At 41.3% G+C, this 16,094-nt stretch overlaps 1 protein-coding gene across 26 annotated transcripts in view; it reads left to right on the top strand.

Moving 5' to 3' along the window:
- Positions 1-16,094, top strand: part of LOC310681456 (uncharacterized protein) — a 370,382-nt gene that overhangs the window by 167,094 nt on the left and 187,194 nt on the right. The window contains exon 1 of one of the 26 annotated variants that reach the window (XR_014513300.1): positions 14,535-14,584. The exons of 24 other annotated variants lie outside the window; for them this stretch is intronic. The gene's annotated coding sequence lies outside the window, so the exon portion shown is untranslated. Of the gene's footprint in view, positions 1-14,534; positions 14,585-16,094 lie in introns of those variants that run through there. One more of the 26 variants, XR_014513301.1, reaches the window with a different exon arrangement.

The raw sequence follows: 16,094 nt of genomic DNA, 5'->3' as shown, positions 1-16,094 counted from the left end.
GAACAATTAAAACCATTACATATTTTGTTATGTGCAAATGGCTTTAGATACCTATTAGGTTCACAAATTACCACATAGCATATATTCAACACAAAAAACAGCGACAATTTGTTGTTGACAAAGGACAGCTGGACACATAAAGGGCCCCATTACCTTCAGCAGCTTAGGGCCTCATCAAACCTAAATCTGGCCCTGCTTCCAATCCTACAATTCTATGATTCTATAGAGCATACAAAGTTGTCACAGTAATCAGACCATTACCAGGAGGATGGATGGGAGAACAAAATAATAATAATAATAATAATAATAATAATAATAATACAACTTTTATTTATACCCCATCCTTCCTGGTTCAAAAACTGGGCTCAGGGTGGCTAACAACAAATTTAAAATGTGGTGATAATGTTTGTTCAGCGACATAAAACCTGCACATTTTGGACTTGTATTCCTAACAGTTGCTTCCTGGGAAATACAGCAGAGTGCTGCTTTTAAAACAGAAGGACATTTTTTTAAAAGCACTGCTTTTCAATAGAAGAAAAATATAAAAAGATAAGATCCAAAGTAAGTTGCAAAAAACTGAACATCATCACCAGCAATAGCCCCCACAAACCTCCCCCAATACCCCTGCCTAAGATTCTTAGTCCAACCTGAATGTGCACAAGCTGAAAATTCAGATCTCAAACCTTTTTGCTCTGGGAACATGTTCTAACTAAGTTCAAGGCCTCGGATTTTTGTTAGGTATGGGAATGATGAGCACACATCTGCTTGCATCTATAAACACAACAGGAGGAGGCCTGGTTTTAAATTACCATCCTACTGCTGTGAAACCTTCCTAGTAATCCTATAAAACTGTCAGAGGCTGATGGGTCCTTGAGGGTTATGGCAATTTTCAACACCCTGCTATCAAATGTCAAAAGAATGTGAGGATTTGGTTACTACATAAATATTCCAAACTTGATTTTATTGCATTTTTTAAAACTCACACAGAGTTTTTTGATACCTGCACAAGAAACAACTATGAAACACAGTTCTGTTTATCCCCCCCCCCTTCTGTATATATTTTTCATTCATACACATGATCTTATCTGTGTGAATGTAAGCATGTGTTTATGTATGCAGGTCCCTAGCTATGTAGGTCATATATATTAAATCATTGTATGTCTGAAGGGCCTTGCATGGCACGGAGAAATTCCCGTGTCCAATACCTGATGTTTCCAGGTATTGCTGGGAAGAACTCCAGTCTGATTCCCCGAGAGCTGCTGCCAGCCAGTGCATAACGTTTATAGACTGAGCTAGGTGAACCAGTCACTTGCTTTGCTATAAGGCAGCACCCTCTGTTTCACACTGGAAAATAATTCAAACTAGCAAGGTAATGAGAGTAGAAAAGTAACTCATCTGTGGAACGCTAAATATATCCTGAATGCAAACCAAATAGGAGAAAGTCGTTATTTATAAAGAAATTGTCCCATGTTCTTATTCAAACCTAATGCAAAGCGGGCTCTTAATTTCGTAGCCTCACCTCTAAACGGAAGTTTGAACATTGTTTTGCTCAGGAGGAACAGGAAGCGCTTCTTCTCCAATTGTTTCTGTCCTGGGAGTTTCCGCAGTGAAGATCTGGATAGCTCAGTTGGTTAGAGCTCCGTGCCGATAATGCCAAGGTTGCAGGTTCGATTCCTGCATGTGACAGCTGCATCATACTGGATTGCAGAGGGTTGGGCCAGATGATCCTCAAGGTCCCTTCCAACTCTGCAATTCTACAATTCTATGATCTCTGTAGTGGGTGGGGGTGGAGACTATTTTGGGTAGATGCAAGGGGTGGGTTTTGACCTAGGAAAGGAGAGTCATCAAAGTTTCAGGAAACAGGAGTGAAGCAGGGCAGGGATGTTGGCGATGAGCAGAGGAAAGGGAGGGGCAGTTCCCGTGCCAGGCAAAAGGCTGAGCCATGAGTGGGCCCATTTGGATCTTGTGCACAGAAAGGTGCAGAAATGTTTTACATACATTTAAAAGAATTCAGAACAAAGTCCTGGAAAGAGAGAGAGAGAGAGAGAGAGAAAGGTCTGCACAGTGTGTTTCATTAAGTATAGTAGCTTTGAAAGGGTTGCTAATAAAGAAATGAAAACTGGTCCAAACAGGCTTTCTAAGAGAGCCATTAAGTGAAGCTGCATGTCATGCATTAGCTTAGTAAGCGTGCTTGTGTTTCAGCTACTCTGGTGCTGGTATTCGCCAGCATTCTTTCTTCTCCGCCCCCCCCTTTGGTTTCCCCCCTGATTTGTTCCAGCTAAAACTAGCTCTTGGCAGCCTATTTTATCAGCTGGCCTGTTGTATTTAGAGCTGCACCTCACTCCTTATCTCCTGCACTGTGGCAGGGCCTCAGCCTTCAGGAGTCCAGGGCTCTGCTCTTTTGTTGTTTATACTTGTGATCCTTTTCTTCTTTTCCTCTTTCGGTTTCTGCACTGCTTTCCTGGAGGCAGCGACTAGCATTTGGGTTTTTATGCATGCCATGGATGAAAAGTGTGGCTGGGTTAATGTGGCTTCTCCAGTTTTTGTATTGACGCAGTATGTTTGCGAATGATGTAATTTTCCTAAAGGCCTTTTTCCTTTAAATGTTGTGCCAAAGATACCAACCTATTTGATTTTTCGTTGTGCGTACACCAGGAGAAAAAAAGGTGGAGGGAATCGGGTTGGGGTGGGGGATACAGTGATAAGTAGAACTCATAGGGGGGAAAAGTTTGGACAAAGGAGTCCATGGACAATTTTTTTTATTGAGAAAAAACACACACAAGTGTTTCTACCTTCCAAGAAGCAGTAATCAAGCAAGCTTTGTTTATTTTCACTCTTCTCAGTAGGACATAATATAATTAAGGGCATCTTTGTTATACAAACAAAAACACATGATTTCTCCTCTCGGCTCTGTGTGGCTGACCATACGGTTCTGGCCTCAGCACATGTAAGTCTGTGTGCCTATCCAGTTAGCTAAACTCCTACCCAACTCATATTTTCATGTAAACCAACATACAACTTTCTTGACTTGAAAAGAAACTTGAAGCAATCAACTTCCAAATGCAGAGGATAAAAAACTTTGCTGTAGAAGAAGGATTAATGGTGGTTTGAATCTGACTGAGATAAGAGAGGTGGCATGTATGGACGAGGTGAAAAGAGAGTGCAATATTTGGCTTTCCAAGCTGCTACTTAGAGGAGCAGATGACAAGGCCAGAGAGACTTTTCTTCTTCTGGGGAGAACTGGCCTCAACAGGGTGACATAGCTGCAAACAACTGATGCCTGGTAATTGATCATTGTTGATCAGTTGTTAACAGATCAACAAAGGTAAAAATTAAATTGTAGAAACAAATAACACAATGTTTATTTGAGATGGAACACACCCTTATCTTCATAGAGTCTCTTATCTTCTTTTAGCAATAGCACCAGTAATTCATTTTAAATAGTTGTGGTCATCTTCATAAAGTGCTGTACAATGAACCTTCTCTGTATTCTTAACCATGCTTACTATCTATTTTCCTGAATCTCCTGAGAGATTAAAGTGTTCATCATGCCTTAAGACTAATGGCACACAGGTGTTTATCCACATATGGAGAAACAGTGAGGTCAAGGGTTATGCCCTTGACTTTATACTTTGATTTCCCCATGGTTTTAGAAGATGCTAGAAAAGCTGGAGGTTCAAGGCGACAACACTAAAGGTAAATCCACCAAGTTGATGGTGGCAAAAAGATTCTAGCGATTGCTTGTGAACTTTCCACGGATAATATATAATAATGTAGGCAAATATATGTGGCAGTATGGCGAACTTCCTTGGATTTCTGATTGGTTCCAGATTTGTGGTTCAAAATTGCCTAGTGGTCAGACACAACTTATGTCTAGCTTTCCATGTGGTAATAGGTGCAGCAGCATACATTTCCAAATGCGTAATAAATGGTTATCTGCATCCAACAGTATTGCTGCCTTTTCCCCCTTATAAATGCATAGTGCAAGCTTCATCAACCTCGGTCCTCCAGATGTTTTGAGACTACAATTCCCATCATCCCTGACCACTGGTCCTGCTAGCTAGGGATCATGGGAGTTGTAGGCCAAAAACATCTGGAGGCCGAGTCCCATCAGCAGAAGCCCTGCACAAGGACTTCTACTTGTGCAATGGTGTTCCCTCGTCTTCTTCCTCTGTGCACACCCTGTGCCCCCTGAAATACAGAACAACTGGAAAAGCATGGCACTGGGCTTCCATTAACACACCTGATTTACAAAAAGGGTTCCATCCCTCCGTTTGGGTGTGTGTGCGTGTGTGTGTGTGTGTGTGAGAGAGAGAGAGCGAGAGAGAGAGAGAGCGAGAATGACTGGTTTGTACATAGTTGTGCTCATTCTATAAGGAATTTTAAAGTTCAGCTGTTTATTTCCCTTGCATGCTCATTAGGGAAGGCCACATAAATTTAACTGTCAGCACTTCTAATTGTGGAAGGTAAAAAGCTTTTCCAGAGTCCCATGTTCTGGAAAGCTGAGTGAGTGAGTGAGACAGTCAGACAGTCTGAGTGTATGTAAACTTTTACGTCATTTTCTGATTTCTGGTAGTGATTACTGAGAGGGAGTCAGAGAGAGGAAATCTCAGCAGAAAAAAGAGAAGGAAATATTTAAATATGTAGATCTGGTCTATATAATTAAAGGGACACATTTTGCTACATTATGAGATACTGAGATTTGAAACAACAACAACAAAAACAAACCTCAAAACAATAAATGGGAAAGTATGCCTCAAAAGTGTGTTCAATTAGGAATTGGACTGTAACTAAGAGGAAAACTTTTAACTAAGATAAAGGTTCCGTTTCACCAAAGATAAAAATAGAAAATACCCCAAGGCTTTATGCAAAGAAACTACAGTGAGAGAGCAGCTTTCTGTTGAGCCTAGTTCAGGAAAAAATGTGAAGGGAGACTTATTCAGTCAGCAAAACATACATGGTAGACTCCTGAGAACAGACTGATATGAGAAGCTCTTGTTCAGAAATGGTGCGTAAAGTCCTTCAAAGCCCCGACAGCTTTGATCAAAATCTCTGATGGTAGAGAGAATATTTGAGGGCCCCAAGGTTGCTAGAAGCTTGGGAATGAATCTGTAAGCAGTGAATTTTTCAGGGGTGATGTGACCTGGAGACCATTGCATATCTTTTCATTGTTGAAAGAATCACAGTGCTTCCTCTAAACTTTCTGTTCCAAACAGCAGATGGCCTTACCTCTTCCTCTTCAAGAAACTTCAACTTGCAGATTCTATGTAAACCATCTATTTTTTGTGGGTGTGAAGTGTTACCACTTGGAAGGTCATCTGCATTATCTGGGTCCTTACTATTTGTTTTGGTTTCTTACAGTTTCTTACAGTTCCTCCTCCCACAATAGCATTATTTCACATCAAATAGTTTCTGTGCCTTTGGAATTAATTACAACATTCAAAATTCAGTGCATTACAGCTTTAAAGTCACATACTTTACTACAAGAAGTTGTGTGTATGCATAAACACACAGGTTTTTGTTGTTGTTTCTAGATGCAATTTGTTTCATAATGTAATGCCCACAGTAAAGTGAAGGAGGTGTTTGCACTTTCATATTATGCAAGCCGTTGGATAAAATTTCAAAATGGAAATGGAAGCAAATATTTTGGATTATTGATATTTAGCCATAACAGGGCTACTTTGACACATAAACATACACCTTGAAAATTGTGGTTCTCTCTAACAACGCACCCTGTCTCAAATATTCATAATGATGCATCCAGATCAGCTTATACTGAAAAGAACATATTTGTGATCCTAAATGGTTGACTCAGATTTGTGTATATCACTTGATGGCTTCTAGGTGTGAAAGTCATGACAGATAAAACACCACATATAGAGCTTTCATATTGCCATTGTCATCGGCGAAGCTGGGCTCTTGGACCTGTGGTCCTGCCCCAATTTCTTGGGAAGTGTTTGGAGAAGGACCTTGTGGTGGCAGCGGCATTGCAGGCCTGGAATTCTACTGAGTCGTTCCATCTCTTTCCAGTTTCATACGCATCTGTCCTGCAAGCCTTCAAACTGTTTAATCAAGAGAGCCTTTTCCTGGTGTATTTCTAGGATATTCATACACTGCATGACTCAAACTGAAATTCACAGATTCAGGATGGTTTTGGCTAGGCCTTTTCTTTTTCACTGAGTATCTGTTTTATGTTTCCTGTCTGTAGGTGCATGCTTCACTCCTTGACCATATTCCTTGTATACTGATATGTAGACCATGGCTTGGCTTGTTCATTTATCTGAATACATTTTTCCTTCTCTGCTCTGTATGTGTTTGATTTACTGCAAAACCACCCATTCCAAAGTAAATGCCATTGATCTAAATGAGATTTGCTCCAGGCAAGCATGCATAGGATTGCAGTCTTCTCATTTTCTGAGTTGGGTTTTGATCAGTGGGAGGTCTAGTTAGGTCTGAAAAACACTGTTTGGTTTCTGGGGACCTGGAAGCAACAAATGGCCCCTTTAAAATCTAACAAATTTTCTGCAGCGTAAGCTTTCATAGAGGAAAGAATGGGGGACATGGTTAGTGAACAAATGAGAGAGTACTAAATGACAGGTGAAAGGAGAACACTCCCATAAGCATCTTGAGGGCCCACAAAAACCTGAAACTTGTTTGTTCATTCGTATGTATCACACCTGTGGCAGGGAAGCCTTTGACTCCACTAGTCTTGAGTGAGTATGATATAAGGAATTTTCGCCAGCATTTCAGGACAGTATCCAGCAACAGTCTATATGTCACCAGGGAGTAAATCATCACATTGCAATGATGGGAGGAAAAGTCAGGTTGAAGTCAAGAACGCTGAGTAGGAAGAGATCACAGTAGGATGGAAAGTGAAGTTCGGGGGAGACTACAGGCAGAGTGACTATAGGAAGCCGTATTTACAGGGGGGCTAGCCAGGTATTTTGCCCCAGGTGAAGCCTCCAGAGGAGCGCCATTGAGGTGTGTGTGTGTGTGTGTGTGTGTGCGCGCGCCAAACTGTGAGTAGGGTGGGTGTGCCAAACTGGGTCTTTGACTTGAGTGAAATAGCCTAGTTTCGCCTCTGAGGAAGGGAACAGTGAGTGGAGAAACTGAAGTCTTGAGAGGGTTGGTTGAAAGAATGTACGTAGGTGAAGTCTTCCTCAGTCTATCCCTGTGCCAGGAAAAGCCTCATCATTGGACGATGAGAATCCTAGTACCCAAGAGTCAGTTGAGTGAGGGGTTGGAGGCTGAATTTCACCTGCTGATTTGAGCTAACAAGCCAGTTCTTTTGGCTACAAGCTTCTAGTTGTGTTTGAAATAACACGAGGCCGTTTTGAAGAACAGAGGGGGAAAGAGCTAAAATATGGAAAATATCAGTGACATGTAATTACTGGCTACTCTTTCCCTATTGATTTTCTCATTGATATACTTGCTGTTTGCTTGCATGTGTGATGTGTCACGATGACATTTAAGCCTGCGTTGTAGGCAACATTCATTCATCCAACAAATGAGGTGGGAAGATAAGCATTTTGAAAGCCCTGTTTCCCGAGAAGGCATATGTGCACCACCAACCTGTGCTTGCTTTCTCATTGCAGCAGTAAATTGTTTCAAGCCTGTCGTCATGATGATGAGTTATCATTAGCCTCTTATCTCCGACAGAAGAGCCTGTAGTTGATCAACTTTCCCAGAACTGGAGTGATGACGATCAGTCTGACAGAGCATGTCAAGCAGATGAAAAGGGGAGCTTGGAACGGCAGAAACATTAATGAAAAATAGTTTATTAAAACCCAGCTCCTTTCGAAGTTGATAGGAATTTGACTGAGAAAATTGTATAAATTTGGTTTATCAGACAGAAACAATCCTTTCTTAAGTTACATTCTGATATGTACTGAAAGTATTCTTTTTTGTTACCGAAGTGATGGCAAAATTGATGGCAAAATTATGGCATTAGAAGGAGAACAAGCATCACCATTTGTCATATGAGTAAAGCAGATGTTAGGGCAAAGAGGAGATAAAAATGGAAAAGGACATGTGTTCTATCTAGTTCCCATGAAATCTCCATGGCAGCTTTTCTTTGATCTGGGTTTTCATGGATGTCCTAAGATATTTTGCTGTCTGAGATGGAATAGCAAATGTTCCCTCTCCATCAAGATGCAGCCTCCAAGACTGGTCATTTTATTTTGGCACCTGAGGCAGAAAATCCCGCAAGCACTTCTTCCTTTCCCTGGCGGTAAAAATCCAACAATTTTAAATCAAATAACATTTTTTCGGCCCTTTCATTGCTCCCGAAACCAACTGCCCAAGACGGCTGCCTTTTCACCTTTAAAATGTGTGCGTAGTTTTGATCACAATTTTGTTAGTGTGTCCCCTAAGGATTTTGACAAAAACTTACAACATTATGCATATTTCTAAATGTTTTCAGGGCTCTAACATACTTCCTTCTTTCCAATATGGAATATGTGTGACTTTATTCTTTTCAGCCATGTGTAGCATTTTTTTAAAATATGAAGTGAGGATCCAGTAATTAGAAAGACTCGTTTTATTACGCCACTTGCAAATTAGTTCACATTTTGTGATTCTTCATGGTAGACCACACACACATGCCTTGGATTAAAATTAGAGCAAAGCCACATACTCAACAGAATTTTGTCACATAGTTGCACTTGACTAGACTGTTTCACAGCACAGTTTTTTGGTTTTCCTGAAGGAGGGCGGGTGCTGCATGTTTAAACTTTTTAAAAATATTCTCAGGGAAACTTGCATGGCACAGAGATCAGATTTGCTTTTCTGTGTTCCAGAAGATTTTATATGGGAGGATTCATTGAGCATCCCCACTTGTATTCTGAAGTAGCATAGCTCAGCAGTAGCTGCATGTTGTGATTCTGCTGATTGTGTAGCTAAGCTAAAGACAAGAGTTGAAGGTAACTGGTGTCCTTGCATTCAGAGGAGAACTTTTGATCCAATAGAGATGTCAAATAACAGCAGAGAAGAGTAGATTGCTTTTACTGATGCCCCCTTCTATCTGTAGCATACACACTGTTCTGTCCCAAATCTCTGGAGCTGCTTTCCAGTGTGTGTTAGTTTAGTTTGAACAATCGTTTGAGGAGAAACTAGGATCATTGCAACATGGTTTGATCCTGTCCTTGCTTGAACAAACCATAGTTTATACTAACCAGAGCTCTCTGGATTTTTGAAAGATTGTAAGGTGAGGAAAGAGTGATTTTGGGGTTTTTTGGGGGGGGCGGGATGAAATAAATCTATGAGTAGAAAGGTACCGTCATACCTTCGGTTACGAACGCTGCAGGTTGCATGTTTTCGGGTTGTGGACCGAGCTGAACCCGGAAGTACCGGAATGACAAAATGACATCACACCCATGCGCAGAAGCACTGAATTGTGTCATGCTCGGGTGCAGATGCTGCGCTTCAGGCTTCGAATGCTGCTGGTTGCGAATGTGCCTCCCGTACAGATCACGTTTGCAACCCGAGGTATGACTGTACAATAGCAAAGCCAGGTAATCATACATCTGTTCTGAGTGGCTTTTTATCTCTATACCTAGCACATGATGGCTTAGCTGATATTTTTACTGAAGATGATTAACTTAATGCTTTCTAGATAGCAGGTGGAGCTGCACCCCTGTGGATGACATGTAGAGCTTTGCCACCTGCTTAGGGAGAGAGGGCAAGAATGAGAATGTTTCTGCTGATCTGTCTCTATATAGACAGCCCTCTCAACTACCCCATCTCCATTTGTTTCAGTTCTGCTTCCCCTTGCCCACATTAACTTGACATTAATCTGCTCTGAGCCTTCAGACAACAGGAAAACATGTGCAATCTTAAGTGCAGCTTAATATTTTATCAGCAGCTGTGGTTGATCTTAACTGTGGTTTAGGGGAACAAGCTAACTTCAAACTGTGGCTGATCCTGGTTTGTTTTCCTAAACCATCGTTAAGATTAACCATAGTTTCAGGTTTGGACATAATGATAAATCATGACATATTGAAAACAGAAGGGAATGCTCCTGATCTCCTTGGGTTTGCACTGGAGAAGGAGGAGAAGCACATCAGCCCAAAGTTTCTGCATTCAACACTAACCATAGTTTTGTGTTATGATGCTCTAAGCAGATTGCTAAGACCCAGTGGCTGAGAAGCAACAGTGGGAATGAGCTTTGGCCTCTGTAGGAAGCATGATGTTAGACGAGATAGACATCTGCTCTGAGGTAGCAGTTAAAAGTGCACATCACTACCAGCTGCTTTAATTTTTTGGTGGTATAATTAAATTTATGCCCTAGCCCTATGGCCAGGTATGCCCTCTGGGTGGCTCACAACAATAAAACCAGCACAATATTAAGCAAGAACCCAACACTTGATTATAGTTAACGTTAATATAAGACAGCTACAACAAGGCACAATTAGCTATAAGCAGATGAGAAATCTGCACAATTTTGGGCACAAGTGAATTAGTTTTGTCTTGACTTGTCTCCACCACTAAACTGATGACTCAGCTCGAGCTATATGAGATCAATGCATTCAGTTTAGTTCAATAAATATTAAAACCTGTACAACAATGGGTTGTTTTTCTTTGCTTTTTAGACTGGGGCTCGTTCTCTGTGCTAAACTCTTCTGTTTATTATTTTGTGAAAGTCAAATTAAGTGTTCACTATCAGCTGTTTTTATACCCAGAGTGCTGGAGTTCTTTGATCCTGAGGCTTAAGAGACTTAAGGGTGGACAGGATAAATAAATTCAGTTAGGCCAGAACAAGTCATAAGAGTCTGGGCAAAACTGTGTGTGTATATGTGCAAGGCATGCCTGCATTGGAACAGAAGGGGTGTTGAAAGGCCTTTTGGGTGAACAGGCTGTGACCTTTACCTCACTCATTACCATCAACTGGGCAACACACTAACTCTGACTGTAGCTGCTGGGACCGTGACTTTTTAGCCATACAGTGGTACCTCAGGTTACATATGCTTCAGGTTACATACGCTTCAGGCTACAGACTCCGCTAACCCAGAAATAGTACCTCGGGTTAAGAACTTTGCTTCATGATGAGAACAGAAATCACACGGTGGTGGCGTGGCAGCAGCGGGAGGCCCCATTAGCTAAAGTGATGCTTCAGGTTAAGAACAGTTTCAGGTTAAGAATGTACCTCTAGAACGAATTAAGTACGTAACCAGAGGTGCCACTGTACCTTCCATGGGGAGATGAGCAGCATCCATACTCTTTTCAGCAGCGAGGTAATAAATGCGGTGTGTTTCCTTTCAGTAACAGTATGTATAAAAAGGCATGCTTCTTAATTTCCTTCCCTTTGTATGTACACTGATGCAATTTTGAATGATTGTCTCAGTATCTTTTTATCTAGTACTGCTGAACCAGAGATGTGAAAAGTTCTCCTAGGTGACTTAAATACCCCAAATACTTTTCAAGACCCTGTTGATAATTTATCATGGCATGCCAAGGATCAGGTTTTTTTAGAACTGATAATGTAGACCTATCCCACTGTGGAAACGCAGGCTCCTCCTTTTTGGCAACTGGTGACACGACATCCAGAAAATAATTAATCATACAATGAAATCGTGTGAACTGTTTTTGACAGCCAGGAAGTCTATGTGGCAAAATCTAATTGTGATTGCTTCATCTAACGTAGCTTGGGGAGGATGTTCTCAGGACGCAATGTTAGTTTATTTGATTAATCAAATGCATATTACGAGCTCTCATTTCAGTGGGTTAAATTTTCAGACAGTATTAGTGACCGTGTCTCTAGCAGGGTCTAATATGAACCACAGTTGCATAGTGGTTAGAGTATTGGACTGAGACATGGGAGACTAGGATTCAAACTCAGCCATGAAACTTGTGAGGTGACCTTGACCCTCTCTTAGTCTAACAGTTTCTCAGCCTAATCTACCTCAAAAGGTTGTTGTGAGGATTCAGTACACAGCATATAGCACAGCAGTACTTTCTCCTTGTTTATATCATAACAGACAGCATCCTGTTCTTAAAATCATTCTGTTTTCCAAGCTGAAAAGCAGCCAGACCCTTGAACAGTGGAATAGCTCTGGTGCACCACCCCCAAAAGCACCAGCTGCAATTGCAGTTCTATCCATGAATGAATATATATAAAGGTAAAGGGACCCCTGACCATTAGGTCCAGTCACGGACAACTCTGGGGTTGTGGTGCTTATCTCGCTTTACTGGCTGAGGGAGCCGGCGTACAGCTTCCGGGTCATGTGGCCAGCATGACTAAGCTGCTTCTGGCGAACCAGAGCAGCGCACGGAAACACCGTTTACCTTCCCACTGGAGCGATACATTTTATCTACTTGTACTGCATGCTTTCATACTGCTAGGTTGGCAGGAGCAGGGACCGAGCAACGGGAGACCCCGTTGTGGGGATTCAAACTGCCCACCTTCTGATTGGCGAGCCCCAGGCTCTGTGGTTTAACCCACAGCGCCACCCACGTCCCTATGCATATATACACATATCCTTTAATTGAGGTGTACAAATGATTTTATGTACATACACCATCTCCTTAGACCTTGACATACCTGATGATAACTGATGGCATTTAATGTGACTAAGACTATGGGCAGTGCTTAGACTGCTTTACCAATACTAAATGAAATGGTGCTGGAGAGTGGCCTTTTTAACAGGCGGGGGAGGCCTATAGAAGGCCTGTTTGTTTGTTTTTCATATTATTCTCTTTCAGTGTATAACATGCAATAAATTTCAAATCATTCTTCCAAAGTTTCTCCCAAAGATTTAGGTCAATGTTATGCCTTATCTCCGTTGCCCAGTGTGTCATTGAAGCTTTGACCAACTCATCCTTTGTTTCCCCTTCTGTTGGAGTCCTGTTTGGAGTAGGCAAACTCCAATAACACTAGAAACTCCCAACCCAAACAATCAGTTATCGTTGCAGATAGCTTGCCTCTCTCCTTCTGCCAACACACACACACAGGCCATTCCCCCCCCCCTTTACCTTGGTTAGAGGCAAAAGGTCAATCCCAGTCCTCACAAACCAATCCATTTGAGGTTTGAAGGGTCTGTTGAGGGTCTGTTGATGCGCAACTGCAGATGGGACAAGATTATTCTCTGCCTCCAGCAATGATCAGCAAAGGCCCATCAGAGCCAGCTGCATACCAACCCCTGCTGCCTATTGCACAGCTCCTGTTTTCTCATCTCTTCTCCCCACACCTAACAAAGGACCATTCATGCAACATATCACCCCTACTTCTGCACAGCTCGCACACTCTCCCCACCCCAGCTCCTCCCTTATGAAATAATAAACCTAAGATTCCCATTCAAATGATTACTTAATCCATATTATTTTCTAAGTATTGTTTTGCTCTCACCTATTGCTTTATGTTTCTGTGTTTTGCTTCAAAGTTCAGAATATCCATAGGAAAATAATGATACGCTCTGAATGAAGCACTGTACATTGGTAAACAGATTGATTTCTTTCCATTGCAGTCTTGATGCTGTAGTCTTTATTATTGTTTATGCTTTACTCCCTGACCCACTGGGCTTGCTAATGTGCAAACTCGAACGTTGATTAGATCGCCAATTAAAAGGAACACAAGCACCATGTCGTACACATATAATAAAACTGGTAATTTTATGTCTTGTCTGCTGATGAAGATAAAATATGAGCTACCATGTTGTCAAAGAAAAGCAAAACAAAACACCCAAGCAAACCTGAAGCAGGAAAAGAACAAAATACAGCCTTGGTTTAAATACACCTATATTTGCTGAAATAAAATATCTCATAGATCCAGTTACAGAAGTCCTAACCATCATAACTGTCTTCCTGTGGGTCAGTGGGTCTGACTGTTAACGAGAAGCTTGGTGGTTTGAGTTCACTGAGGGATGGCTGTGGACAGGATTCCTGCATTGTAGGACTAGATGGCCTACTGATTCTATGTACTTTGTAGCACCCATACACACAGCTATCGCTAGCAGCAATAGATTACAATTCACAGGGGAGTCAGTGAAGGTCAGAACACTGTATCAAAGTACCACTTCACTTCTCAAGTATGGCTTCATTAAATCCATGCGCCAGCCAATCTAATCCAGAATGCAAGCAAAGCCAGCAAGAGAAGGGCCCCACAAGATTGTATCTCCGACATCTGCATTCCCGAGACATTTTGCAGAGCATTTGGTTTTATTTAGATGCTGTTTAGTTTTCTGCTGCTTTTGGTGTTTTGAGTAGCATGGAATTTCTGAATGCTCCAAACCCCGTATTCTTTGGAGAGCAGGCAAGACTGCCAGGAAGGAAAGCCATTGATTACTGATCAGTAGCTGTTGATGTGCATGCTTTTCTTCAGTCAAGCTCTTGGTCACCAAGCTCTGGCAGAACATGGTTCCAGCTTGCTTATAAAGACGCTCTTGAAATGCTATGAAATATCTTAGCCACATCTCTTTTCCTTGAGGCTATATGTTTGCTATACTAATGGGAGGGGAGGAAGGGAATGACATCAGTGATGCATGAATGGGAGATTGTTCATGTACCAGGTTACATCATCTTTTGATGTGCAGCATATGTCAGCAGTGCTGAAAGGCAGGTAACCCAAACCCTAGAGGCAGCTGTGGCAAAGGTACCTAGATGATATGACAGCAAACCTAATGCTGATAAGATTCTAAAGTTGGGATGTGTGGGTAGATACACTATGCAAGTATTCTAAATACAAGACTATAGTAACAATAGTGCAATGGTACCTTGGGTTACATACGCTTCAGGTTACATACACTTCAGGTTACAGACTTTGCTAACCCAGAAATATTACCTCGGTTTAAGAACTTTGCTTCAGGATGAGAACAGAAATCGCACAGCGGCAGCAGGAGGCTCCATTAGCTAAAGTGGTGCTTCAGGTTAAGAACAGTTTCAGGTTAAGAGCAGACCTCCAAAATGTTCTTAAGCCGAGGTACCACTGTAAATGGTTTCCACAGAAAGCTGACCTGTTTCTATTTTCCCTCATATATCTTAAGCAGAATTGAGGACGACTTGTAAGGCAACATATAGTTGGCTCAGTGTTATTTCAAAGTAGATTTGCTTCTGCACTAGCCCTTTTTCTATGGAATTGACAATTCCCCCCTCATTTAGTTATCATAGAGATTCTGCACAATGTTGTTTTTAATGCAGGGCAATGGTCTCCAGATGTTGTGCTGTTAACTGCATCTTCCGTCATTCCTAGTCATGCAGCCAACCATTGCATTTTGATCTTCTCCATATTATTGTCTTGTCTTGAGCAGCGCTGGTTTCAAACATTTAATATCTCATTAAAGGTGCTCTTTAAAAAAAATAAAATTGCAACCTCATTTGAAATATAAATGCTGGCAGTGAAATCAGCATTTTGGGTAAAGATAGGGTGATTTCTGGTACAAATGTGGATTGTTTATTTATTTAGGAGAATTATATCCTCTCCTTTGATTGAATGATACACAAAGTGGCTTTCAGTAGATTGGAACAGGATATATACATGCATACGCACAAACTCAAATCCGCACAGTCCAGTAACCCTTAGCTTCCTTCCTAGTGTTTTGTGCCAGAATTAATTAGATCACAAACTTGGAGATAATGTTCTCATTTCCCTTCCCTTCCTCTTTTTTCTTCTCCTTTTCCTTTCCTGTGTTTGACAACTTTTTTAGAAGAGGTGAAAAGAAAACCTTATTAAACAAACAAACAAACAAACAAACAACGGCAGTGCCAAAGTTGGAAATAAAACTTGGGCTTGTATTCTGACTTGGGTATATATTAAATTATTTGGCTGTCGCAGTAACAAATGTAATCGGCTAATTAGAAATAGAAGTAGCTAATACTCTGAGTTATTTTTACAGAATCTGTGAAGATTAAAAGCTGAGAAGGAAGGGCAGAAATCATTTTGTTGAACTTATGTTTCCCATGAAGACTTTTGATAAAAAAAAAAGTTCAACGGAAAATGGGGAGGCGATGCTTGGGTGCACTTGCAAGATTGCCTGGCCTGCTAATCCTTCATATTTGGCTGGCTCCAGATTTTTATTTTTTTTAAAGTATCAAACACATGTTCTGGTACTGTTCAAAGGCCTGTGAGAGTTGGGAGTTGATCGAAAGCTCTCAATTCCACTGAA

This window comes from Podarcis tiliguerta, assembly GCF_965153285.1.
Source record: "Podarcis tiliguerta genome assembly, chromosome: 7".
Lineage (NCBI taxonomy): Eukaryota > Metazoa > Chordata > Lepidosauria > Squamata > Lacertidae > Podarcis > Podarcis tiliguerta.
The sequence above is the reverse complement of the archived record's forward strand: the minus strand, read 5'-3'. Positions and strand labels throughout refer to the sequence as shown.